Genomic DNA, 27,299 nt, shown 5'->3' on the forward strand with positions numbered 1-27,299 from the left:
CAAAGTATTCCATAAATTAAGTGAATGAGCTGCAAGGAGAGATTTAGAGACCTGTTTCTGCCCAATGGGAATTGAAATGGCATTTCAGATAAAATATTTCAATTACATTAAACCGGCAGAGGTTTTGATTGCAAAAGGCAAGCGTTTTCTCCAACGATACGCGCATTCCAAAGCATGGCAGGGCACGCAGCACGGGTGGCGGAGTGTCTCCCTTAGGGCTAAGTCGAACTTTCAAATACGCACACACACACACCTCGGTGTCTACCGGTAATATACAAAGACAAAGAGCCCCCGAATAGCCTTAACAGACTGTTGGGGCAAGTGCTGTTAGTGAGCACCTATGTAAGCCAGCATGGCACATAAAGGGGCTGGTTGGCCAGCACTATGCCCGGCCGCCTTTGTCTCCCCAGTGACAATGTTTACACACCACACCAGGTACTCATCTGAGACTGAGTCGACCGAGAGCAGGCCCGGGACCGGTTCAGATAAGCGCAGCAAGCTAACCGCTACACCACTGCTCCCCGTATATGTACACACACACACACGCTAACAGACACCTCGGCATTATCTTTAACATACAACAGCCGCCATTCGCCACTAAGTGGCGGTGACGTCACCACGGCGCTTTTGCCAGGCCAGGTGCACTTTAAGGCCTCGTGAACTGTCAAAGGCTCGCTGGCAGGAGGTCACGGGACAGACCCAAGTGCCAGGGGTTGACTGAGATGACTGGCAGATGCACCACCTGCATCCCCGACTGTGCCAACTTGCTGTGTTTTAGCTGCTCGGCGCTCCGATCGTTGTTGTGAGCGTCGCTCCTCTGTCCTCCGCTGTTGTTCGAGGGCGACTGCCTCCAACTGCCCAGTAGCAGCGTCCTTCACGAGTCTCCTCCACAGAGGCCGATCTTGACACCATTGGTACCAGTCATCGGCAAGCCCAATCAGCTCCACATCCTTCTTCTCAAGCCCATGCTGCACCCATTTGGCCCCCGCCATCTGGCATAACAGAAACTGGGCATGCAGGCTACATAACCCAGCCAATGCTGCCTCGCCTGTCAGAGGAGTTCACTGATGGAACTATGTCCACATATTTTAACGATTTGTGAGCTCCTCACACAATCAGGTCTGGTTAAACTCCGGATGGATCATAGGCAGGCCATCCTAAATGCTTCAAACTGGCGTAGATGTTCCTTTAAAAGGCTCCACGTTTTGCAAGCATACAGAAGGGAGTTGCATAAATGTGGCCGATACGACTCGAAGCGTCATATAAAGCAACAGGCCAATAAAATACAAAATCAAAGATCTCCCGTATAGCCTTAATAGACTGTTGGGGCATTCCTGAAAGGTGCAGGGACGAATATCGAAACAAGGTAAATCTAAGGGATGTACAGGGTAGTAGTAGTGGGTGGTGGAGGCGAAGGCTGAGAGGTGGCGGATAGGAACGGACGATGCCATCAGCAACGTGAGTGTGCGGATTGAGGTGACGCAACTCGGGTGGCGGTGTTGATAATAAAGTGATGACGTATTTGCGAAACGACATTAAAGGGGAAGAACTAAACCCGGGGTGTTACTGCAATTAATACTCGACACTAGAAATACGCGGTAACGTACGTATGTATATATGCTGCACTTCTCTCGCACCGTACGTAGCCAACCGTGCTAATCGGAGGTTCCTCTGCGTCGCCAAATGCACCGTTGGGGGCAAGCGAGATCCGCTTAAGCGAGCGCCAGCCCGACGCACAAGAGGATGGTGTGGCGAGCACTGCGGCCGGCTGGCCGGCTGGCTGCCTTCGTCTCGCCAGCACTGACAGTTACACGTCGCACCGGGCGCTCAGCGCGAGTCCGAGTCGGCCGATGGGGAGGCTCGGGAGGAGTTCTGACGCTGTTCGCCACATATGGAGGGAATCGATCACAATTCGTCGAGTTGATGAAATCCGCAGCGTGCTCGAACTGCTGCACCGCCGCCGCAGTTCCCCGCGACACGGCCTTGTACGCACACACACGTGTCACGCACGCGCATTTATTTTATAGCGGGGGCTCCCTTGATGCCCTGGCCTGCCCGGCTTATCTAAGTTATTAAAGCATCAAAGAGAGAACAAGCATTAGCATTCTGCGAATCAATGCAGCATTTTTTTTTCCAAGGTGCTAATTTAGCATTTAAGCCTCAGGCCAAACTTACGACTGATGCCGCTGCTGTTGCTACATTCAAAATATTTCTCCATCTCCGTGAAGTCTAAGTGTGCATTATTAATGCGTGCATCATTGTTTGATGGTCTCCGTCGTAGTAAGCTTGGCCCGGGCCATGCAAACGCGCTCAGTCTCCGCGAGCCGAAGCAACCACGGCCTGCGGTGCTGGGGCGGTGACGCGGCCCAGCTGGGAGAGGTGGGAGGGGGGGCTCGGGAGCGTTGTGTGCCGAAGTTGCTCCACCGGGCGCAGGATCCGTGAAGGGCGCCCGCCTGAGCGTGGAAGACTCTTTCGTGGCCACTGGTGACCCATTCGAGTGTCTATCAAGCTTACTATGACTGAGACCATCAAACAAACTTACTACTGAGCCCATCACACACACTTACTACTGAGACCATAAAATATGTCGTCAGTAATTACAACCGGCATTATCAGGCGGGAGCCCGCTAGCGAAACGTCGTACTCGGATTGTAAATGTTGTGGATTTGCTCTCCAACACACTGGTGTTGTGTACTAGTAACAAATTGGCACGTTCTGTTTACGTGACAAACCTTACTAATTGGCTGTGTTGGGTGGTGGCGGGTTTAACGACACATTTCTATTTACGTGATCTCACCCAAAAAAGAAACCTGTACTACGACTGTTTAATTTAACACGACGCAGACAAATTTACTTAAACCCAGGACGTGAATCCCGGACCTCAGCATTGCCGGCTCGGTATCGTCGACACGGCCGCTGTGAATTCTTCCGAGCCGCCCGCCCGATCTCGTCAAGCAGCGTAAACACCACCATCATCATCATCATCATCATCGCGCGATCTCAACTCATCCTCGCAGAAGCAGCAGCAGCGGATTTTGTCTGCTAGGCATCAAACAAAGACGGTGGTCACCGCCATCGCTCGGCGCTTTCAGACACGCTTCTGCGGCCGTCTGGAACGCTTTCTCCTTCCGATATGAGGAAGCCTCTGGGAGCTGTGCCACTTTTGAAATAATCTACATTGACAAACTCATTTCTTTAGAACTACTTTTGTGTGTTTAGTGTTGTTGTCCTTCGACCGCACCTCAGACTAGCACGGTTGGCAACGTACGGTGTGATAGAAGTTCAACATACTGTAAGTACAGTATAAACGGGTGTAGCACAGTTAGTCGATCAAGAGGTCGCGTGCGGTGGTATGAAGTGTGGGCACTCCCACCCCTTCCATTGTCTGGCCTCGCATGAAAGAGTAGGCCAAAATAGCTTGTTAGAGGGGGTCTCTAGAGCTCTCGCTCTGGTGGAAAGACCTTATAGCCAGTGGTGGCTAGAGGGAGCAGTCACAACAGCGTTTGCACCTTTACTAGTGTTGGGATATTTTGGACGAATTCGAATTCTTAATATTGTGCCACTTTGATCTCCCAGCGGCGGGAGATGGAACTACTACGAGCGGCAATCACCACGATAGGGGGGGCAAGGTGGCGGGCAAGGGGCGGAAAAGAGAGCGAATTTCATCTCGATTGTGAATCGTGGGCTATGTACGTGGCGAAAGCGAGTCACTCGCCGGCCCAGGGTGGCGTAATTGTCATAAAAAACATTTTATATAATTTTACCAGGTAAGGCCCTACTGAGATATGTAGCTCTTTTTCAGAAGCGACCTGGCTATCACAAATGATAACAGCCAAGTGGCTCATCATCACGTGGAAATCTATAACGGCCAAATACTCTAAACGCGTGATGTCGATTCTAAATGTGGAGGGGACAAACCGAAGGAGCCGGAGAAAAATCAACGCGACCCCGAGGAGAGAGAGAGAGACGTGCAAACTCCAAATATACAACAGACGTCAGGGTCATGATCGAACCCACAACCTCCTGCATACCAGGCGAGGTAGTTAACATCTCGCCACTGTGACGCTTACATTTCGATTTAAAGCTTTCGTGACTGCAGGGATTCATCTTCTTGGTTCTTTCGGTAAAGTCACGTAGAAGGCGGAAAAGAGAGCGAATTTCATCTCGATTGTGAATCGTGGGCTATGTACGTGAGTTTACCGAAAGAACCAAGAAGATGAATCACTGTGACGCTGTTGCTGAACGATTCACCGTGGGGCCCTCGCGTCGGCTGTGCGAAGCGGGGCCGTGCACCTCTGTGCCGCCTTATCTCAATGCAAACGAGGGGACACGTTGGGCCTGTTCTGAGGGCGGCCGCAAGTGGCCCCTCGTCTACGGCCCCGACACCGGGATGAGGGGGGTGGGGGGGGGGTGGGGGGACGCCCCCCGCCGTGTATTCCTCCTGCACCTCGCACTCCGCCGCCGGGCAAGGGCCTGTGGGCTCCACAGAGACGGGCGTTCAAGATGGGCACTGGCGGCGCAAGCCGGGCCCGGTGTGGGGGCAGCCCAGGGTGCGGGAAGCAGCAGGCCGTGGGCCCGTGGGCCCGTGGGGCTGTGGGGCCGTCCGGCCGGACAATTTATGGGCGCGTCCCAGAATATGGAACCTTGGACGTGGCCACTCTGCGACGGGGGGGGGGGGGGGGGGTCTCAATGGTTGCCTGACTGGGGAGGGGAGCGGTGGTTACGGTGGTAATCGAAACTGCGCTGCTGACCCGGGCACCCCGAGTTCGATTCCCGCTCAGAGCCAACGTCGGTGAGGAGTATCTGAACCCGGTCCTGGGCCTCCGCTAGGTCGACTCAGCCTTAAATAATTAGTACCTGGTGCGGTGTGTAAATATCAGCACTGAGGAAAAAGCTGGCCGGGCTTTGTGGTGGTCACCAACCTACCTCATGCACTGTGCCGGCCTTCATAGGCGCTTCTCGCTAACAGCTCTTGCCCCGACAGCCAATGAAAGGTTATACGAGGGAGCTCTGTCTTTGGCTTTGTGTGTTACTGCGAGCTCCTCCGGGCAGGCGACGTTATATTGGCCGGGTCACGCAGCGCGCACGCCCAGTCACCGCATACCTCAAGCGGCTTCTGTTTGGCCAGATAAAGGGGGCTAAACGAGCACAGACACGGGCTAGAGATGAGATGGGCTAATGCGGTAGAGGAGGATGTGGAGCCGATTGGACTTCCCGATGAGCAGTGCAGGGGAGATGAATAGAATCCGAATCGGATGGACTGCGCACGTGTTCTGACGAGCTTAGCTGGTGGTCAGCTGGGTGCATAATTGAACGGACGGGTGTGTGTGTTTTTGATTTGAATGGCTGTGGTGTAGCGGTGAGCGTGCCGCGCTAATAAAACCTGGAGACCGGAGTTCGATTTCCGCGCTCGGCCAACGCCAGTGACGATTATCTGAACCGGTCCTGGGCCTCCCCGAGGTCGACTCAGCCTCAAATGAGTGTCTGGTGCGGTGTGTAAAACATCGCCACTGGGGAGATAAAGGCAGTGGGGCGTGGGGCTGACCAGGCACCCCCTTGTGTGCCATTCCGGCCTTCATAGGTGCTTGCTTACAGCACTTGCCCCAACAGTCTGTTAAGGATATACAGGGGATCTTTGTCTTCGTACAGACAAAACAACAACTTCTGCTGTCGCCGCTCTCGCTACTAGCGATGTTAATGATGATCCTGCAGATGATTATGATGCTGCTACTGCCGCCTCTTTTGTTGATGCCGATGATGACCAAGAAGACGCGACTGCGAACAACGGTACTGATACTCATGGCAACCGTGACAACGGTGATACGCACATGTAACAACATGGAGAGTCGCCCTGTCCCTCGCACTACGCTATGCCGTGGCACTATTTTGCTACCGAATCTACGAATGTCACTCCCGTTGGATCATTTACAAAACCTAATGCGGTGTTTTACAACGCCAGTGTAAAGTGCCCTCACTTGGAATCGATATTTCATCTCCCGGGGCGCATTTCTTTCGCCACAATAATTGCTCCTCCCATAGTGGACGCGCGTCGATACACGTGCCAATGCAGGGCCGCCACAGCAGACGGCAATTTGCAAAAAAAATTGCTGCTTTTTAACGCGAGTGCTGACGTGTGAGTGATCCCACACTGCTACTGGCCGAGTGGCGCTCACGGTCACCGCATGGGAGAGTTCAAATCCCAATTTGGGGGGGGAAGTCGCAAAATAATAATGCTGCTCGACTGACGCAATCAAAGACGAAGATCCCCCGTGTAGCCTTAATAGACTCTTAGGGCAAGTGCTGTCAGCGAGCACCTATGAAGGCTGGCATGGCACACGAGGGGGGGGGGGGGGTGCCAAAATCACGCCTGACCGCCTTTGTCTCCCCAATGGCGATGTTTTTACACACCATACCAATTAGTCATTTGAGGCTGAGTCCACCTAGAGGAGGCCCAGGTTCGTTCAGATAATCGTCACTGGTGTTGCCCGTGAGCGGGAATCGAACTTGGCTCGCCAGGTTCGTAGCGCAGCGCGCTAAACGCTACATTACTGCTCGACTGACACACAGATGCACACATTCACACCTAAAGACAAATATCCCATTTAGAGCCTTTAACAGACTGTTGGGGCAAATGCTGTTAGCGAGCACCTATAAGGGGTGGGTGTCCTACGGCCATACTTCCCTCTGCCATAGCGAGCCGGAATTTACACCATTGCCTTAGGTCTGCCAATGAGCTCTGTCGCATGCGAGCCTCCGCCTGTGTGCAACTTGACGCGGCTTTTGGCTGTGACGAGTTGCGACTTCCACATATCCACTCAATGCCACTGAATCGCTCGCAAATGCCAACTGGTTCTGGTCATCTGCCATCAACTGAATCCCATTGATAAAGACGCTGACATCCACTGTCAAATCTCTTCTCGCCCCCATCTCTTTCTCTACGCCAAAACAAAAACAGAGATCCACTGTATAGTCTTAACAGACTGTTGGGGCAAGTGCTGTTAGCGAGCACCCAGGAAAGCCGGGACTGCGCACGACGGCGGGGTGGGTGAACAACACCAAGCCCGGCTGCCTTTGTCTCCCCAATGTTGATGTTTACACGCCGCATCAGGCGCTCATTTTACTCGATTGAGGCCGAGTCGGCCTAACCGAGGCCCAGGGCCAGGTTCAGATATTCGTCACCGATGATAGTTTATCAACGCGACGTGGCGGAAGGAATTGCACGCGGAAGATATATTCCCAGAACTGTGGGGTAATGGCAGCACAGGGGGACCATCCATCAGCCGTGTCGACCGCCGCACCCCGGCAGAGCTGCCGTAACGCAATCCGCAGGATCAAATCTGCGCGTAAAAATGGCGTTCTGCGCAGCACAGAGTCGTGCATTTTGAAACCAGAAACGAATTTAACATCATTTTGGCATCGTTAACGGCACAGTATTGTGCTTTGGATCGGTGTACACTATCACGGAGGTTTGTATCAACAAATCAATTATATCACAATATTCGATCGATTTTAGAAAAGCAGCTGGAAAATGACATTCTGACCCAAATCTTGACTTGAAGCTTTCGTGACTGCAGGAATTCATACTCTTTGGGTCTTTCGGTAAAGTCACGGAGATAGAAAAATAATAAAATTAAATTAAATCACGACGTTTCGATCGCAACACAAGCAATCGTCTGCAGGTGAAAAAATACAGCAGGCAGATTGCTGAGGCAGGAAGAAATACAGCGAGAGAGCTACGGCAGCCAAAGGTAAAATATGTTTGAGATGGGTACAACCCAAGGGTAAGTGGGCGGGGCTAGAGATGGAATTTGCAAGTAAATGTAAGATCGCAGAGCTAGATAAGCCTCGGCCAATTATGTCTGCATTTTTCTATCTACGTGACTTTACCGAAAGACCCAAAGAGGATGACCCTTTGAGTGTGGAGAGCAAACGAGGGGTGTGATAGAATAGGGTAAGCAACTTGGAGGTTTGGAATAGAGGAGGTAGTGATGGGTGGGACGCGTGTGCAGGGTGCAGGAGGAGTAGGAGGGAGTAATGGGTGGGGCACGGTGTGCAGGGTGCAGGAGGGTAGGTAACCAAGACCGGCATTAGAGCGGCACCCAGAGGTGGGCGACCAAGAGGAAGACCCAAGGTCAAAGGTCAAATTCACAGCGATATTTGGCGTGACCACCTAAATGTGAAATTGTAGTTGTTGCTCTGCATCTACATCAGCCATATGAAAGAAAGAAGAGGTCAAATGCCTGATAGGCTGCAGACTATAGCAGAATGAAGGAAGTGAAGGCGAAGCATGGTGACATCAACAGCATTGGCAGATGTATGATGCTCTCTTTGACCTTGATTCAAAACTAAAATGTATTTAAGTTGAAGAGAACACGACTGAAGAGGGAAAGGTGGTTTGGTATAAAGACTCATCTGCTTACGAACGAGTAAGGTTACAGAGGTCTGTTAATAAATCGATTTGTTCATAAGTCCAACTTTACTCCTGTCGATTCCTAACATGTTGTACGGGCATGCACACTAAACACGGGGAATGGCTTTAAAAGTTGTATTAGCTCCTGTAGACCCCACTGGTTCTTCACGTTCCACAGATATAGATGCCACCACCACCTTCCACCTATCGCACGGCAGTTGAACTTACGTCTCTCTGTCCGAACAGGCAACTGGACATACGGACAGATTTGTTCGTATCTCTAAAAGTTCGTAAGTCGAATGTTCGTGAGTAGAAGAGTCTCTGTAGTTTCCTCCTTAATAGCAGCAACATAACCGGAGACTAAGTTTGGTTCATCTCAAGAGGAGGAGTCGTGACCCCGTGTTACAGACCGACGTGTGGACAGACGGGCGGATAGACAAAGCGGAGCGCACAAACAGTTTACATCTCAGTTGGAAAGCATTGCACATCATCTGTAAAACATTAAACAACCATCACACTTGTCAATTTATGCCTGTTTAATTGCCCAGAATTCATGCCATCTGTTGACAATCAATTTGCATCCACTCACTAATGTCACAGCAAGCACAGCACGTTATTAACTGTCTCATTACAGGATCGTGAGAAATAGCAACTACTCTTTGGTTTTTCGGTAAAGTCACGTAGGTACAAAATAAAATACATGAAAACAGGCTGTAACGGTTCCACCTGAAGACGGAAGCTTGTGTTGCCTCCGAAACGTTGTGATTTAATTTAGTTGTTTTCATCTATTTTATTTTATTTTTTTCCTACGTGACTTTACCGAAAAAACCAAAGAGTATGAATCCTTGCAGTCACGAAAGCTTCAAATCTAGAATTAGATAGCAACTTCTCGGGTGATTCCTTCATCCAGCAGTGGATTGACCATAACTGACGATAAATGATGATTGATGATCATGATTATTATTGTAATACGGCGTGACTATAAAACACATAAGTATATCGTCTTAGTTGTTGTTGTGGTTCGAGCGTTTGTTTAACAATCTGAAGGTTTCAATTTCAAATGCCAGTTCAGCGGTCGACTCAATCCATCAGCTGTCCTGGGGTTAACAAAAACTGAGCACCGCCTCGTGGCAATTCAAGAGGAAGAAGACCACGAATCTGAGTGGATGTCGAATGTTAAAACTGTGGTCGGCACGAACGCTGTCCTGGCTGAAAGACGCCATGACGAACCGCATAGATGTGGAGAGAACATGGCGAGGAGCTGCCGCGGGGAAACCGAAACCAAAAATGTTTTTACTTTACCAGGTAAGGCCCCACTGAGCTATGTGGCTCTTTTTCAGAAGCGACCTCGCCACAAAATATCGCTCAACGAAGTGGCTTATCACGTGGAAAATTACAGCAGCCAAACAATCAAAATAATCTGAAACGCACGTTTAAATAATCGAAATAATCACAGGTGGTTATGACTTGGATTCAAACCCAGAATCTCAGACGGGTGCCGGCTCGCTCAGTGGCTCAGACGCTGCGGCGGACCCAGCGAACCTCCAATTTAAATAACTTCGAACGGAAGGAACCGGTCCTGGCCCCAGCGGCCCCAGGCGGCCCATGAGGGACGAGAAGGAGAGGAGCGAAAGAGTGCGCTTCCATGCGGCCATCGTTAGCCGCACCACAGTTTTGACGAGCGTCAGAGAGGGCCTCGCTCGCGGCGTCACTGAGAGCTGGTGCTGCAGCAGCGCAGCTTGACAGAGAGGGGCGGCGGGCTTAGCGTGGTCAGATGAGGGATGCTGCCACTCTCAGCACCTCGTACCACTGTGGAAGGTTGTTATGGCACAGGGCAGTAGGAAACATGCATGACAGCGCGTGAGTTTTTCTGTGCGTGTACTGGCCAACCACCCCCCTCGTGTGCCATTAGGTGCTCGCTAACGGGTCTTCGCTGCGATGGGCAGATTCAACCGGTTGCAGTCGGCGTACCGGAAGTTCCACAGCAATGAGACGGCTCTACTAAAGATCACCGATGACCTCTGTAAGATGATGGATGACCGGTGCGCCGTAGTGTTGCTTGGTCTCGATCTCTCAGCCACATTTGACACCATCGACCGTGAGATAGTCCTTGAGTGGCTAAGGTCAAAGTTCGGTGTATCGGGCACGGCACTGGAGTGGATTGAGTCATACCTACATGGTCGATCACAGTTTATCAAGCTGGGCAATGAACAGTGATCGCCAGTGCCGTGCCCTCGTTGGCATACCATGAACAAAAATACTTTCTTTATTTTATTCGCTTATTTTCAGTGACTTGTTGTCACTTACTGACCCGCCCCTGCTGGGCATCTGTGAAACAGGGCTTCATCGCTCATCAGATTCCTCTGGATTAAATGAAGATTCTGATTCTTAAAAAATGTGCTGTGCCGTCGTGCCATCTCATGGCCACTGTCAACGTGACCCACAAATCCTTTCCTCCAAAACGCGTGCACCACCAGCAGTGGGCTAAAAACATTATTATCATTAAACGTTGATTAAATTAATATTAAATTGTCATTAATTCATGCGGTCAAATAGATTACACCCCGATAATTATTGATGCATTGTTAGTGCATTATCTGTTGCCAAGCGTAGCCATTTGATTTGTGGTAAATTATAAGCGTGAAAGGCTTCGTCATTTGACCGCCGGCGTGCATCGTACATCAGCGCAGAGCTATTCAGCACCCTTATTGACGTGGTTGATAAACAAAGGAGGGGGGAATAAATCATTCGAGCCGCATCACGAGCAGGGAAGGCGATGGGAAGACACCGCGACTGACTGATAAACTATTTACACTGTTTGTAGGTTTTGTTTGAGATCCCCTTGAAGATGTGAGTTGTCGTGCCTTCGACCCATCATCCCCTCGGGGGAAAGGAAAATGAGCACCACTTTTTTGTTGTTGTTGTTATATGAAGCCAAACTTCCACGGGGGCTGTCATCGGCCGAGAGTTCTCGGCGATCAAATTTTTTGCCAGAAATTATCACCGCAAATTTTTCTCAATTTGGATTTTGTGCGAACCAAATCGCTCGCTCGCCCGCTCGCCACCAGCAAACTGATTCCCGCTTGGAGGGCCAAGTGCTCATTAAGTCACCTCGTTGCCCTGCCATATGAATGTGGAAATCCCAACACCGACTCGGGACCGTCAAGGGGAGAAGAGCTAAGAGCCTCAATCAACGTTCACTGAAGCAGGAAACCACTCTGACTTTTTAGACCTGCGATGACGCAGGTCTAAAAAGGGAAGCGCAAAGGGGCCTCTCTCGCGGGAGATCCACAGCCGTGAACCGTGACCCGCCTCTTGCCGAGCAGCAGCACTCACGGTTCGTGGCTTGGGTAGCCGGTCCGCCCTGCCCCCCCCCTCTCTTCTCCCGTCGTGAACCCCTGCGAGGAGGGGGACAGGTCGGCTACAAACGACAGTGACAACAACAAAAAATAATAAAGGTCGGAGACGATGAGTGGATGCACGCTGCTTTGTGTCCTGTCCTCTGGAGAAGTGGGGCGACTCCACAACAGCTGAGCACCGGGGGGGGGGGGGGGTGGTGGGAGGTTGTGAAACGGCGACACTTTATTTCATTTCAAAAGTGTTCTTCCGAAGGGCAGTGTTGTATCTGCATCACAACACCGCAGCTCAATTCCTCAGGCACCAAGTGCGCTCCAAATCTCAATTGGGGGCGTGACCCCGTACTCTACTGTGCACGCGGGGGCTCGGGGTCCAATCTCTGATCACCATTGCATTCACTTACGTAATAATAATCATGATAAAAAAAACGCACCTGGCTACCCATTAGCTATTAGCAGACAATTGTCCGTGTGATTAATCACTGGTGAGCTCACACCGGCTACACTTGACATCGTGCACTCAAAGCGCTTTGCATCGCATCTCACCAGAAACGTTTGCAAAATAAAGGGGTACCCCTGTTCCAGCGAGCAGCTGCCCCCCACCCCTGCCTGCGTGACAACAAGGCGACTTGAAGAGCCAGTGGCCCTGCAAGTGGGAATTAGTCTGCCGGTAGCGGGTGGGCGGGTGATTCGGTTCGCGCAATCCCAATTGAGTAAAATTTGCGGTTGGTAATTTTTGTCTTCTCGAATCTGGCAAAAAATGTGGACACCGAGACCCATCTCGGTCTATGACAGCCCCCCCTCCACCCAGTGGAGGTTTATGTGAAGCTATTTCATGCAGCGGTGTCTCTAATTGCACTGCGTTACGCGATTGGAAGTTGCGCTCGCGAAGCAGCGGTAAATAGCTTTTTAAAAAATTGCGTCACGTCGCATGGTGTGGAGGGGGGGGGGCCGAGCGAGCGGGGAGAGTCGAGATGGTGACCGTCGGAGAGCGCGGGAAATCTCTTAGGAGAGAGACCGGCCCCCACCGGCCTCACGCAGTGGACATTCTCCCTTGTCCGTGGTGACAAATCCCACCCGAGCACCGCAGCGCACACGCAGCCACTGGCGCGAAATCCGTTGCATTATTGATGGTGGTGGCGCACAGCACTCTCAGGCGGAGCCCGCCTGGAGCAGGGTGTGGCGGGTACGGTCGCCCGGTTTGCCTCCCCGTTGTAATCGATGCATAGCGCCGCGATGGTGGTGTCACGTTCGTCTCGTGGGGCTCGTCGGTCAGTTTGGCAGGCGAGATTTGGAATTGCGCACAATCTCTACGACAGCCACACACAAAATACAACTATTCCCGGTATAGCCTGCACAGACCGTTGGGGCAAGTGCTGTTAGCCAGTAGCACCTATGAAGGCTGACATGACACACAAAGGGGTGGGCGGCCAGCACCCCGCCCAGTCGCCTTCGTCTCCCCAGTGGCGATGTTGACGCACCCCACCAGGTACTCATTTGAGGCTGAGTCGACCTAGGGGAGGCTCAGGACCGGTTCAGATAATCGTCACCGGTGTTGGCCGTGAGCGGGAATCGAATCAACGGGTTCAGAGCACAGCGAGCGAACCGCGACACAACCACTCCCCACACACACACACGTACATATCATAACACGTGCTACCGTGATGCTGCATTGCCAGTGGTGCACAGCACATACTATACAAATCCAACACATTCGTCAATAATACTCGCCTAAAGACGAACATATATGTGTCTGCTATGATTAAGGACCATTCCCTGAATCAATGCCCGAATCATTGTTTATTGCAGTACAATAATACAACGATTTACGTCTCTCCCCTTTTAACGTCGTTTCGCAAATACGTCGCCGCTTGGTTACCAACGCGGCTACCCGATGGGCGTCGCCTCGACCCCCGCACGCTCACGCCACTTGCTGCATCGTCCGTCCTCCCTCCCTCGTCACCCGTCGCCTCTCAGACCCTCGGACAAGACAAGCTGGAGAGAGCTCATTGTAGCCTCACGTCCCATCGGGGATGGGGAGGAGTAAGTCTTAGCCTTCGACCCCAACCACCCACACGACCACTTATATACTCTGTTACTGGTAGGAACCACCTGGTTCCACCAGCCCACAGGGGATTATTGTGTCCGTCCGTCCGTCCGTCGTGCATCCAAAAATGGGAGGGGTGGGGCTGGGTGGAGAGGGGAGGGTGGGGAGGGGCTGGGTGGGGAGGGGCTGGGTGGTGAGGGTAGGGAGGGGCTGGGTGGGGGGGTGGGAGGGGTGGGGCTGGGTGTGGAGGGGCTGGTCACCCCGTGGTGCCCTTATAAAACTCAACATTTAACCTACTCACGCCGGCTTGTGCCCGCCCTCACAGTCGGCCATATTTGCGGAATACACCACACCGCCGTTGACCCTGGCCATTGACCGAGCAACCCAACGTTCCTACCAGCTCCCTCCGCAGGAATGTGTTTATTTATCCAGCGAATGATTTTTGAAACGTGACTGCCGCACAGTTAGAGCACCAGACGTGCAAGAAAAACAAAGAAACACCGTAAATCGCTTCGATCGAGTCAAATTAGCGGCTGGTAAATCGCTTCGATTTACGTCGTTTCGATATATTCGCCGTTGCACGTTTCAGGAACGCATCCCCCCCCCCCACTCCGATGTAAAACGGGGGCCATCGCCGCCTATGTTTTTTTTCCCCCTATTAGGGCCACGGTGTTATTGACGAACGCGCGGAGTATTCCACATTTGTGGCGGCAAGGCGCAAACACCCCCCCCCCCCTCTGTGGCCTCGCAGAGTCCAGCTGCCACCAGACGAGGGGGATGAATGCGGCATCGTGACGTTTTTTTGTTTTTCCGCCCCGGTGAAAAAAGACGTTTAGAAAGATTTGTGTCTGCAACGTGAAAGGGGGGAGGCCAAACCAAAACAAACATACAAATAATCGTTCTTGTTATTTTGCCTTCCAGCAAAAATGAATTCGTGTTACGGGACTGTTTACACATCACTCCTAACTTTTGTAATTTAATATTGATTAGCAAAGGCAGTCGACAACCCCCTCCCCTCCCTATTCGGATAATTTATCTCGAACAAAAGTGGGAAGTTTTAACAGCAAATTTGCGGGCAAAGTTGTGTATTGTTAAAAATGGTGCTGTCTATACAAACTCGATGTATCATTGTGCTTCACATTGATGTCCTCCATTCATCCGGCACAGCCTCATTGGCTCTCAAGGCTATTCTTCTTCGACGTTCGGATGTTTGGATGTTTTCCCAATTCCTTTTGAATGCGAGATTTGAAGTTGGGGCCACTACCGGAGTGCCCCGAGAACACCCACGCGTTTGACAGAAGCTCACTCATCGGTCCGCGACAGGTGAGTTCATGAACCCAGTGCGCTCTACTGCGCTGCCTTGGCCACGCCGAGCCAGGGAACGGCACTGGAAGGTGACATAACGGACCGATTAATAAAGGGGTTTTTTTCGGGTCAGGGGCTGTCCATAAATGACGTCACGTGATTTTGGACGATTTTTTTACCCCTTCCCCCCTTCGTCACACGGCGTCACAAAAAGTCAGACCCTCCCTCAAATATGACGTCACAAAGTTCTGCCCCCCCCCCCAAAATAAGACATGCTTCAAATCGCTTTAAACTATTGTCATCGTAGTGCGTATTTAATGTGGCGCTGCACTCTGATGTTGTAGGAGAAAACATTTATTAAAAAGTCTATTTAATTTAGTAGAACGTGTTGTCTATATTTATTTGAAGTTGCGCATTTTGATGTGACGTTCACATTTCTCAACCCCCCACCCCTTCGTCACACATCGTTACAAATGTCTGACCCCCCCCCCCCCACCAGGTGCGTGACGTCATATATGGACGGCCCCTTAGATCGTGTATGAAGAATTTGAATGTGCCATCCTGGTTAACAACACTCCCTCAGACTGGCTCCGTGAGGGGTACGCCAAGGATACATCCTTTCACCGATTCTCTTCCTGGTTGCCACTGACTGGGTTACGAGATGCACCACAAGAGACTTCCCAAGGGGAAACCAGTGGACCCCTTCTCAGTGCTCGAAGATCTTGTTGATTTTGCAGACGCCATAGCTCTACTAACAACTCGGCTGGGCCAGTTTGCTGACCAACTAGGTCTGCAGATAAATGTAGAAAAGACCCAAGAAATGAAAATCAACACAGCAACAACAACAACAACAACAAATACAACAATTAAGGGAAACCCACTAGAACAGGTTGATAGTTTTACGTACCTTGTCGCTGTAATAAGCAAAGAGAACTCCACCTCAAAATACATCAAATCCAGGCTAAACGAGGCAAGACACACCTTATTCCAACTGAGAAACATCTAGAAGTCTGGACAACACAGTTTAAAGCCTAAGGTACGCAGATACAGCAGCAATGTAGAATCAGTGTTATTGTGCAATAGTGAAAGTTGGAGAACGACCAAGATAGACGTGAACTCCCGATCAGCCTTCCACGACGACTCCCTGGGGGAAATCCGTCGCATCTTCTGGCCAAACCGGGACCTGTAGACTAATTCAAGATGCGTAACGCGGCGGGACATAACACAGAGAAGACTTAGGTGGCTGGGACACGTGCTGAGAAATGGAACCCGAGTCCCATAGCGAAGGCCGCCCTACGGTGGACGCCGCAAGGGAAGAGGCCACGGGGGGCAGACCGAAGGCCACGGGGGGCAGGCCGAAGGCCACGGGGGGCAGACCGAAGGCCACCTGGCAATGCACCGTTCAAGACCAACTAAAGCCCACGGGGGTGGGGGGGGGGCGCCTGTCTTGGGGTGAAGCAGAGAAAGCTGCTAAAGACCGTCCGGCATGGCGTGGGGCTTGTTGCGGCCTTGTGCTTTACAGGGAACGAATAGGAGTAAGTAAGTGAGTGAGATCGTGTATATATGTCGTTAAACCCGCCACCACGCGACACAGCCAATTAGTAAGGTTTGTCACGTAAACAAAACATGCCAATTAAGTTACTACTTCAGCACACTGGTGTGTTGAAGAGTAAACCCATAACAATTACGACAATTACTATTTGAGTACTCTGATGTTTCGCTGGTCATTACCACCAGCTTCATCAGGTGATATGCCAGAATTGTGTGGTGGATTAACGACACATTTATATTTATGCGATATAACCCAAAAATTCGTATTATGAATAATATCGGTCGCTAAAAGCCTACTCCGTGTTACACTGACAACAGATCCACTTCAAGAGGTCAAGGCACAGCCTAAAGACCAGAATCGGTGACGTCGCCTACTGTGTTCATCAGAGAGGCAGTTCCATATCCGGACAGCAGAGTGAAGTGGAGCTTCTGTCCAGGGAGTATGTTCTGACAAGAGACAGTCCTAGAGTGCTCCAATGACCCAACGCAGAAAAGACTCCTGGGGTTTGATCTTCCACGAAGCTCCACGGTTCTACCTAAAGCACATCCACCGTACCAACCATGGCAGATGGCAGATTGCTGATGCACAAATGGAAAATGGAAAACTGTCCAGGAGTGTGCGACCGTGGTCATCCAGAACAAACACCGTACAACGTATATAACGACGCAATTCCCCGAGATCCACGAATACGAAAGAGACGTCACAGCGATGATGCTCTCCGCTGTTCCTGACACGGTTATCTGGCTTGACCACCTGAATGTGAAATTGTAGTCGTCGTCTCTGCATCTACATCAGCAGCCATACGTAAGGAAGCAGAAAAGCGTCCCAATAGAAAATATTTTCGGCAGACTCTTCCGCGTTGGCCCGACGAGTGAAAAAGGGGCTGGAGTACCCACACTTGACCCCACTGCTCGCGACCTGTCGATCGACCGACTGCGGCGCTTCCATCTACACTGCGGCGTGGACAGAGCTAGAGGGGGGCGGCGGCGGGGGGGGGGGGTAAATAAACCTTGCACCGTTTGCTTCAACTGCCACGCCGGGAGATCCAACCTGGGGACCTCTGGAGAGGTCAACGGCAGTGCCCCCTAGCAATGGGCCTCTCACGCCAACGAGAGCCACCAGAAGTCCAACGCTGCGCTCTGCATAAGCGGTTCGCCGTACGTCAGCCATGAAATAAATAAGACAAAAATCCCCCGTATAGCCTGAAACAGACTGTTGGGGCAAGTGCTGTTAGCGAGCACCTATGAAGGCCGGCACGGCACACGAGGAGGTGGGTGGCCAACACCACGCCCGGCCACCTTTGTCTCCCTAGTGGCGATGTTTACACACCATGCCAGGTACTCATTTGCGGAGGCTGATTCGACCTAGGGGAGGCCCAGGACCGGTTCAGATAATCTTCACTGGTGTTGGTGGCCGTGAGCGGGAATCGAACTCGGTTCGTCGGGTTCGTAGCGCAGCGCGCCAACCGCTACCACACCACCGCTCGAAAGAGAGAACATAAATGCTTTAAGAAAAAAAAGAGACGCACAAATGCACGCGATAGATTTTTTTTTGCATGCAATTACCGGTGACCGAGGTTTGACCACTGCACTCGCGAGACTTGGGATGCTGCTTTCATCACGGGGCTGCCCGGGCCCGCTAATGCATTTTCTTTTTAAACCGTCCTTCCATCAACAAGATCTGTGCCTTATCTGCCAAGGGTGGAGCATTAGGGTGGAGCGAAATGCATTTCATTCACTCTCCTCATTTCTGGGCGTCTCTCGGCTTTCCGTTTGCCGCCCGTTTGACATTAATTACGGAGCCTTTAAACGCGACGCCCAAAGACTCCCTCTCCGTCCTCATTCATCAGCGTAATTAATTATTGATTTGAAAGAAGACAACAAAAAGCGTCGATGCTTCTGATAGAACGAGTGATAATAAAAATGCGATTTTCATCTACTTTTGGGGGGGGGGGGGCGGTAAATTTAGCACAGGGGTTTGGCAACCAAAATAACAAGAACAGACATTTTTTTTAGGATTCGGTGACAAAAAAAAATAGCTCAATATTTCAAGAAGCCTCGATGCAACATGAATACGAGATGGTGGTGGTCCTTCAGCAAATAAGGACATCACGAAGAAGCAGTCCCTTAAAGAGCCGCACGCGGCTCCGGAGCTGCAGGTTGCCGACCCCTGACCCAGCAGGCATCGCTGTGCTCGCAAGAGGGGCCACGTGGAACTCCGGGGTGGAAGCTGGGGGGCCGTGCCCCCCCCCCCACTCCTGCTGAAGATGAAGCTGCCCCCCCCCCTCCCTGTGCCCCCCCCCCCTCCTCCTGCTAGAGTCAAAGTCAAAAAAATTTGGCAGGAGACTAAGTGCATGTAAGGAGATGCGGGGCGTCACGGCCTTCGTTCGCATTCACGGAGGGGGAGAGAGCTGGCGCAGAATGCGAGACAGACAACACGAGCAGACTGTGTGGTGTCGTCCACCCCACCCTGGGTTTTTGGAGAACTTCCCAAAATCCCCCCCCCCCACGCCGCCACACCTCTTTTAAAGAAAGGTAGGTCAGCTTGCCTCGTTCTTTATCAGGAAGGTTACTCATTCACTCCAGGTCAAGGGGTCAACCAAAACCCATCATCCCATGAGGGGGCGATAAAATGTATAATCACTTTGCAGGAAGTCAACTATTACTTGTCCTGGTCCCTGCCATGAATTGGTCCCTCTCATGATTTTTTTTAAACTGAGCATTCCCCAACAACAACCGTGTGCGATCGGAGATGCTTTGAGCCCGACGTGTAGACTTCACTAGCACGGACGGCTACGTAGGGTGCGAAAGAAGTTCAACATACATACATACATAGGCGCTCGCTAATCGCACTTGCCCCCACAGTCTATTAAGGCTAAGTAGGGAATATTTGTCTTTGTACAAGTGTTAGTGTGTATATATATATATGTTCTATTTGATTTCTGAAGATTATTCTGGATGGAACTGTGACCTTATCTTGACATCGGCACTCCGTGTCCTCTGTGATTGAACGCTGTTGCTGGCAAACTCGCACACACTGAAGAAAGCTGACACAATGGAACAATAAAACATATTTCTACTTAACGGTCAATATAGCAAATACTGAAATAGATCGCCGTGATCAGCAACGGTCAATCCACTGCTGGATGAAGGCCTATCCACCCAGCTCCCACGCGCAAGGTTTAGGCAAGCTTTTCATTTGCCCTGAAAAGAGGATTTGACACACGTCAATAAAACCTAAAGGCTCGGTTTCAGTCCTTCTGTGAGCCAAGCTAATTGACAAGCCAAATTGAAGGTATGTTTCACTCACTACGTAGCTGACTGGGCTGTCACCATCAACTCGCAACACTTGTGAATGTAATTGAATCGTGAATACGTCCAATATTTTAGTTATCATTATAATGACGCTTGCATACCCAGGAACTCCTCACTGAGGGGGTGACATTGCTGCTGCTCTGAGCCATTGTTGTAGGTTATTCTTCAGTATTGGAATGTTTGGGCCAATTACCGGTTACATTGTGTGTGGATTTCTTTTAATCTTATGGGAGGAAATCGGAGATCCCACGCAGAACGAAAGGAGAACGTACTAACGCTACGCCTCCAATGAGCATGGTTGGCTATGTACGGTGCAAAATAAGTTCAACCTGCATACATATAGAGTCGGTAATCGAACCCAGGGTCCTCTTGCTGCGAGGCGTGAGCATCGCCGCAGCGCTGCCACCACCCGGCCGCTCCAAAGCGCCCATCACTGTGGTTACATTCGTCGTAGCCAGAGAGGGAATGCCCTCCTGCTTTACATTTCCAGCGGAGTACTTACTGTAAAGGCTGAGATGATTTAGCATTTGCTGGCACAAACTTAAGCGGAGCTGTAAACAGAACGAGCGCAACACATTCAGCGCCCACTTGGTTATCGGTAATGCCAAGTACCACAATGCCTTCATGGTAAATTGAAGCTTGAATGCGGAGCGGTGGGCGGCGGTTAGCGCACTGCGTTTCGAAACAATGCGAGCTTATTTCTAACATCAGCGGCCGAGTGATGCCTGTACCTGTCCTGCTGAAGCCTCGGCCCTTTGACTGTCTGCGCTAACCAGCGTGGCGAAGAATGGTCAAACAAGCCCCCAAGACCGAGTGGGGAGGCCTTCATCCAGCAGTGAACTGACAAAGGACTGTGGTGCACTGTGACCCTTTAATGTAAAGTATAAATTTAATTCAAAGTGATCCATAACTGTAACCCTATAATGTAAAACAGTCATTTAACGTGATATTTTCGTCAATTAAACAATCCGTTGTTATTGTCAGAGCAATACAATCTAATTAATTTATTACATATGATTACTAGAAACTATTAAAACAATACAATATTTTCTAATTTACAAGGTAAGACCCACTGAGCTATATAGCATTTTTACAGAAGCGACCTGACCATAACTGATCGCCCTTATTATTGTACATCTGCTCACTCGTGGGTGCTCCCATGTGGTCACAGCGTGTTGTTGTTGTTAAAGTTGCAAAGTTCAAACCCCCCCCCCCCGCCCCCGGACAGCGGTCAGCTCAGCCCAACAGCCCTTCTGGTGTCGAGTTAACTCAAACTAAAAACTAAACTATTTTTTTTATTTTTACCAGGTGAGGCTCCACTGAGTTGTGTGGCTCTTTTTCAGAAGCGACCTGGCCACCACAAATGATATCTCAGCCAAGTGGCTTATCATGCTCACGTGAAAATCTATAGCAGCCTAATACTCTAAACGCATGCAGATTCTAAATGTGGAGGGAAAAACCAGAGAACCCGGAGAAAAATCCACACGACGACGGGGAGAGAGAGAGACACGTAAACTCCACATATACAGCAGGAGTCGGACCAAACCCACGGACCACCTGCATATCAGGCGAGGTAGGAAACATTTCGCCACCAGCGGCGCCCCTTCTTCTGATGAACACACTTGAGGTGGAGTTCACCTGCAAATGATTACCAGCTCTGTGCTGCCGCTGTCCTCACGCTAACCCTCGCTGCTGCCTCCATCATCTACCCCTTTAATCGATTTTGCAATCAGGTTACAATTAAATAAATAAATATAATTGCTAAAGTCATTAACTGGTACGTGCTGAGCGAGAGTAATCTAATGACAAGAGGAGAAATCATCGGAGATCACCGGTGCTGTACCTGCATCTGGCAATGGATGACAGTCATTGATTATCTTCATCAACCATGATCTATCTACTGCTGGGAAAAGGCCTCCCCAATCCGTCGCAATCTCTCGTCTCCTTCGAGTTTAAAAGTCCATCGAGCAGCAGCTGAGGCACGAGGCCTCCCCAAATCACCCCCCCCCCCTCCTGCCGCCCACCCAAATCAAATCGGAGAACTCGAACCACATCGAGCGTACTGCAGCAGGGCCTCATTGAAGGCCGAGTTGACCCATCGCAGGCCCCAGGAAATGCCGTTTGAGATGTCACTCGCCCCACTGACGCGTCACAGGCGTGGCCGGCAAACGAATTCAGGTCGCTGTCGTTTGTGGCTCGTTGCGAAGCGCAGCACGGAACCACCGAGGTGCGAATCTGCACACCGCGCCACACGCAGCCCCAGTATATAAACGGCGGTAAATATTTGTTTGCAAGGCACCAAGAGATTAATGTTTACGGCCGCGCGCTATATAAGCGTGATGTGTGGGTGCAAAAGTGCTTTCCAATTGACCCGGGTGTCACGCCTTCAATCCAAGGTGCGTGGGCTCCAATATAAATCTGTCCAAGAAAACAAAAAGTAGGGAGAGAGATATATATATAGCGGAGGCGCTCCCCTTCCTCAATCGATTCCACTTTGCAGATGCACCAGGAATTTTTACAGCCGAGGTCAAGAGCCACATCGAGTCTGTTTAACCCCAAGTGACAGAAACATCGCTGAAAAGCCGGCAGAGAGGAAGTGACATACGCGTGCGCAAGGACTCGTCAAATCAGCCAACCATCGCCTCATTTGTAAATATTTTCACGGCTTCAGCTGACCCGACACGTTTTCCAGGGGGGCCGTTCGCTGGCTACCGACAAATTGGCCGGGACACCCGCGGCTCGGAACCCGAACGCGGCCTGACATGGCGCGCTATCGCCAGAAGGTCGCTCGTCTGGTTCGGCGCAACAACGCTCCACGGCGACCTTTGCGATTCGTCGGGAGCTTTCTCAGTCCCAAAAGTTTCTGAAGAAGCTCCTGGCATGTGGAACGGAACGTCGGACACCGTGCCAAACGACGCGCGGAACAATCTGAAAATACATCATGGAGCTCTGATGTCCTCCCGACTCCAGGCACCACGGTGGCGAGATGTAACTGCCTCGCCTGGTATGCATGGGTTGGATTCCAACTAGGGCTGAACGATTAATCGATTTCAAATCGAAATCGCAATTTTCAAAATGCGATTAGCAAATTGCAAAGGCTGCATTGTGTTTTTTTTTTATAACTTCATTTATTTAACTTAACAATTGTTCTATGTTTGATTGTTCTGTTTCAATTAAACATTTAAATAAATACATGTTGGAAGCAATTCATATATTTTAAGTTCTCATCCTTGCATTAGAATATATAGAGCAGTTCATATTTTGATGGTATCATGTGGTAATGCTCTATCGCATGGTTTAAATCTATTACACAGTGAATATTGAACTGAAGCTTGACTTTAAACATTTTTATCGCAAATCAAATTGCAATCGCAATATCTGTCAGAAAAATCGCAATGAGATATTTCCCCCAAATCGTTCAGCCCTAATTCCAACCCTGACGCCTGCTGTATTTTTTGAGTTTGCATGTTCTCCCCGTGATCACGTGATTTTTCTCCGGGTCCTCTGGTTTTTACCTCCACATTTGGCTGCTATACACGTTCCCATGATAAGTCACTTCGTTGAGCTATTATTTGTGGCCAGGTCACTTCTAAAAGAGAGCTATACAGCTCAGTGGGCCTTATCTGGTAAAATAAAACAAATACAATATATATTTTACGGCATCGCACTCTAATGAGCGCGATGTTTATTATTGTTGCGCTTGGTGCAGAGGGAATGTGTTTGTCAACGTTATTAGGTGCAGAAAACGAGCGACAGACGGACACACGGGCCTCATGTGACCACGGCTAATTCATCCCCTGAGAAAATCAACCACTTTGCTGGCTCGATACTCTGGCAGTTTGATGTGAAATCAATTCCTACAAATACTTTGGCGTTTTTTTTCTAGCCGCTGCGTTATGGTGCCGAGTTTAGATGCTGTAATAAAACAACGAGTACAGGAAAAAAAACACAGAAATCGCCCGAGTATGTGCCTCAGCGTTGGCAGCGTTTGTCAACTTCGCCAGTTTGCATTGACACAATAGTTTGATTCCCACGAAGGGTTCAAGTTCAGTTTGTTTCTACTCAGAGAGAACTCAAGAGATTAAAAAAATATACATTTTTAATTTGCGACCTGTGTCACCAAAATGGTGAAAGCAAAAAATAAAATAATTGAAGAAAACAGAATTATATAACAAAACCAACCGTGTCACATGGGAAATCAATGTTGAATAATACATTATCCGGTAACATAAGTCAGCTCGGGCAGATACATTTTTTAAGACTGATCACAGTACAATTACATATGAAGTTACAAAAAAAACATAAAACGAAATGAGCGTAACGGATGTTCGCATATGTAAACAGACAAGGATACAAGCCTGGTGAGTATATTCAGGGAACGTGATAGCGACTGAAATCCGTGGCCATAAACCGTCTTAATAAAAGGAAGCTGTAATGGGAAAATTAACGCGCTGCCGTTTCAATAAATTCTCAAAGCAATATCGATCCGTGGCAGTGCGGTTATAGGCAGCTGAGTGTATGGACCCAGCACAGCCTATTGGAATCTCAAATTCCTCACCCCCCCCCCCCGCCGACTCCAGTCCTGTAGGGAGTGTGGCCACACCACAGGGTTTCAAGTCCCCCTCCTCCGCGCACAGGGCTCCACAGACCCATGTTATCATTCCCTTGTTTTACCCAGGAAAGCCTCACTAGGCCTCAGGAAGAATGCTTTAGAAGGGCCCTGCTGGCCATGATCTATTACCAGTATGGGGGGGGAATGGTTTCCCAATTTAAGTAATTTGCCACTAATTTTTTTTGCAAAAGTGGCGACATTTTGTTTGTTGGGGGTAGTTCCCAGCCTACTTTAACGTATCAGTGCTTCCTTCTGTAAGGGCGGGTGGGCGGGCTCACGGTAACGCTTGTGAAGATGTTTAGACAGAAATTAAACTTGAGCGTAAAGTTGAGTTGATATTGCTGACTTAGAATGAGTAAAACCACCTTGCTGGTAAACACAGCTGCGAGAGAAGTATTACTACTGGCCTCCCTTCAAAACTCCGTACAAGTCACCGTCCCTCTTGAACATTTATATAAGTGACCTGCCATGTACAGTACATCATCTCACAAGTTCATATATGAAGATGACATCATCCTTGCTGGCACAGGGTACAAACCTCGATAACATTGCCAATACTCTAAGAGAAGATCTAATAGTTATTGGAGGCACGGTTCCATCGCTGGAGAGAGACTCTGACCAAATCCTTCCAAAACCACCACAGGTGCTCTCCGCCTGAACAGTGGTGCAGCAGATGCCACCTTTGTTGTGTCCTACTGCGGTAGCTCAGTGCGCTATGACGCCACTCCAACATATCTCGGTGTTGTCATGGGCAGAGGCCTGACCTGCAAGTCCTGCATTAAAACCAATCTGTGAAAAGACCAAAGCAACAGTAGCCCTGCTACGACGTGGGGTGCCTCACCCGATGTGCTATGAACTGCCGCCCTCTCATTGATCCTACTCAGTGGCAGAGTGTTGTGTTCTGGCAAAATTTGTGCCACCCAATATCAGCAGAGACATTGTGCTAACAGCAAGGGAGTTTCCAGGTTTTCTTGCCGATGACAACCGCCTATCCATAGTCAACAGAGACCTCAACAATGTACCTCACAACCGACTCAACTCCTGATATCGCTTCTGGAATCCCACTTGGAGTCAGCATCAGGGAATCTCACCACCCAGATCCGGAGGAACGCTGCTGGCGAACAGAGTGGAATCACGTGGACGTCCAGAATAATAAACGCCTCATTCGAGACCCAAACACCGCACCTCCTGACTTTGACATTCCTCCTACGAGAGACTGGTGGTGGAACCATCAACGGGATGAAAACATCAACAGGCCAATGCTCACACCTCCTTCGTGAATGGAAAATTAAATACAAAGCCACAGTGGTGTAATTGTGGCCATGAATACCAAACCCATAGTGACTACTAAAGATACATAAAGGGCCACAGAGATACACAGAGACCCATAGACATATATAGAGATACATTTGTAATGACCGAGGCAACTGACCACTTACCTGACATAAGCGTACGTGTAAACGGACAGTCAGGTAGTCAATCAAGGTATCTGATTGGTGCAGGGAGGCCTAAAAAACGATTGTTTAGAATAAGAGAATCAAAATGAATTGGAGGAGAAATTCAAACGTTAAAGGCAGGAAACGAGGGTTGACGGTAGGGGCGACGGTTGACAACCAATAGAGAAGGAGGGGGGGATTGGCTGAAGGGAGTGGGGTGAGCGAAGTTCCCAAAAAGGGGGCTCGGAGAATATAAAAGGGGACGGCACGAGTACCCGGGCCTAGAAAGAGTTGTAATTACTGGCGAAACGTCGTACTCATATTGTAGATGTTGTGGCTTTGCTCTCCAACACACCGGTGTGCTGTACTCGTAACGAATTGGCACGTTCCGTTTACGTGACAAACCTTACTAATTGGCTGTGTCGGGTGGTGGCGGGTTTAACGACACATTTATATATTTAAGCGATCCAACCCAAAAAAAACTGTTTTATGGATGATATTGGTCGCGAAAGCCTCCGTGTTAAACCAACTAGAATTGTGTCCGAATAAAGGTTTGTAATAAAGCAAGAACGTGTGTGCGGCATCACTACATATTAAAGACAAGCCACAATAGTGTGATTGAGGCCATGCAACCCAAACTATGCACCATATTGTGAACCCAGAGACACAGAGAGATACACAGAGACCTACAGAGATACATAGAGACCCATGATGCAGTAAAGACAAGCCACAGAAGTGTGACTGTGGCCATGGAACCCGAACTGTGGGACCGTGCACTAAATACACTGTGGTTTGTAGGCTCCTTCAACAGAGGAGGAAAAGCAATACGATACAAACTGCTAGCCCTCACGTGGCTAACAGACTCGGCACTGGCACATCTCTCTCCTGAACACATTGCTGCCATCGTGCGCGGAAATGGAAACCCCCCGAATCGAATTGATGATGCTCCTTAACATCAATAATTAAATACGTCCCAGGACAAAACGCACCGGTGGAAGACAGCGCCGCTGGAGAGGACCCACGCGTGTGCCCGGTTTTTCCTTCCACGCTCCTCACTGAGGCTTTCAAAGGGGGTAGCATCGGGCGGCCCGGCCACACACACACAGTCTCGGTCCAGGCATGCACCCGCGTTATTTTTCAGACCCTGGGAGATACGGTAATTCCCCAGGTTGCAGAAGACCAGATTTACGGAAATCCTACCTTACGGAAAATTCGGGTTACAGATCATTGCTCAGAAACCTAACCCTTCCGTAACCCGGGGACTGCT

General features: G+C 50.1%; 1 protein-coding gene across 1 annotated transcript in view; it reads right to left on the reverse strand.

Annotated features, from left to right (window-relative positions):
- Positions 1–27,299, reverse strand: part of SAMD5 (sterile alpha motif domain containing 5) — a 273,674-nt gene that overhangs the window by 73,708 nt on the left and 172,667 nt on the right. The window lies entirely within an intron of this gene.

Source organism: Lampetra planeri, chromosome 47 (assembly GCF_965212315.1).
Source record: "Lampetra planeri chromosome 47, kcLamPlan1.2.h2, whole genome shotgun sequence".
NCBI lineage: Eukaryota > Metazoa > Chordata > Hyperoartia > Petromyzontiformes > Petromyzontidae > Lampetra > Lampetra planeri.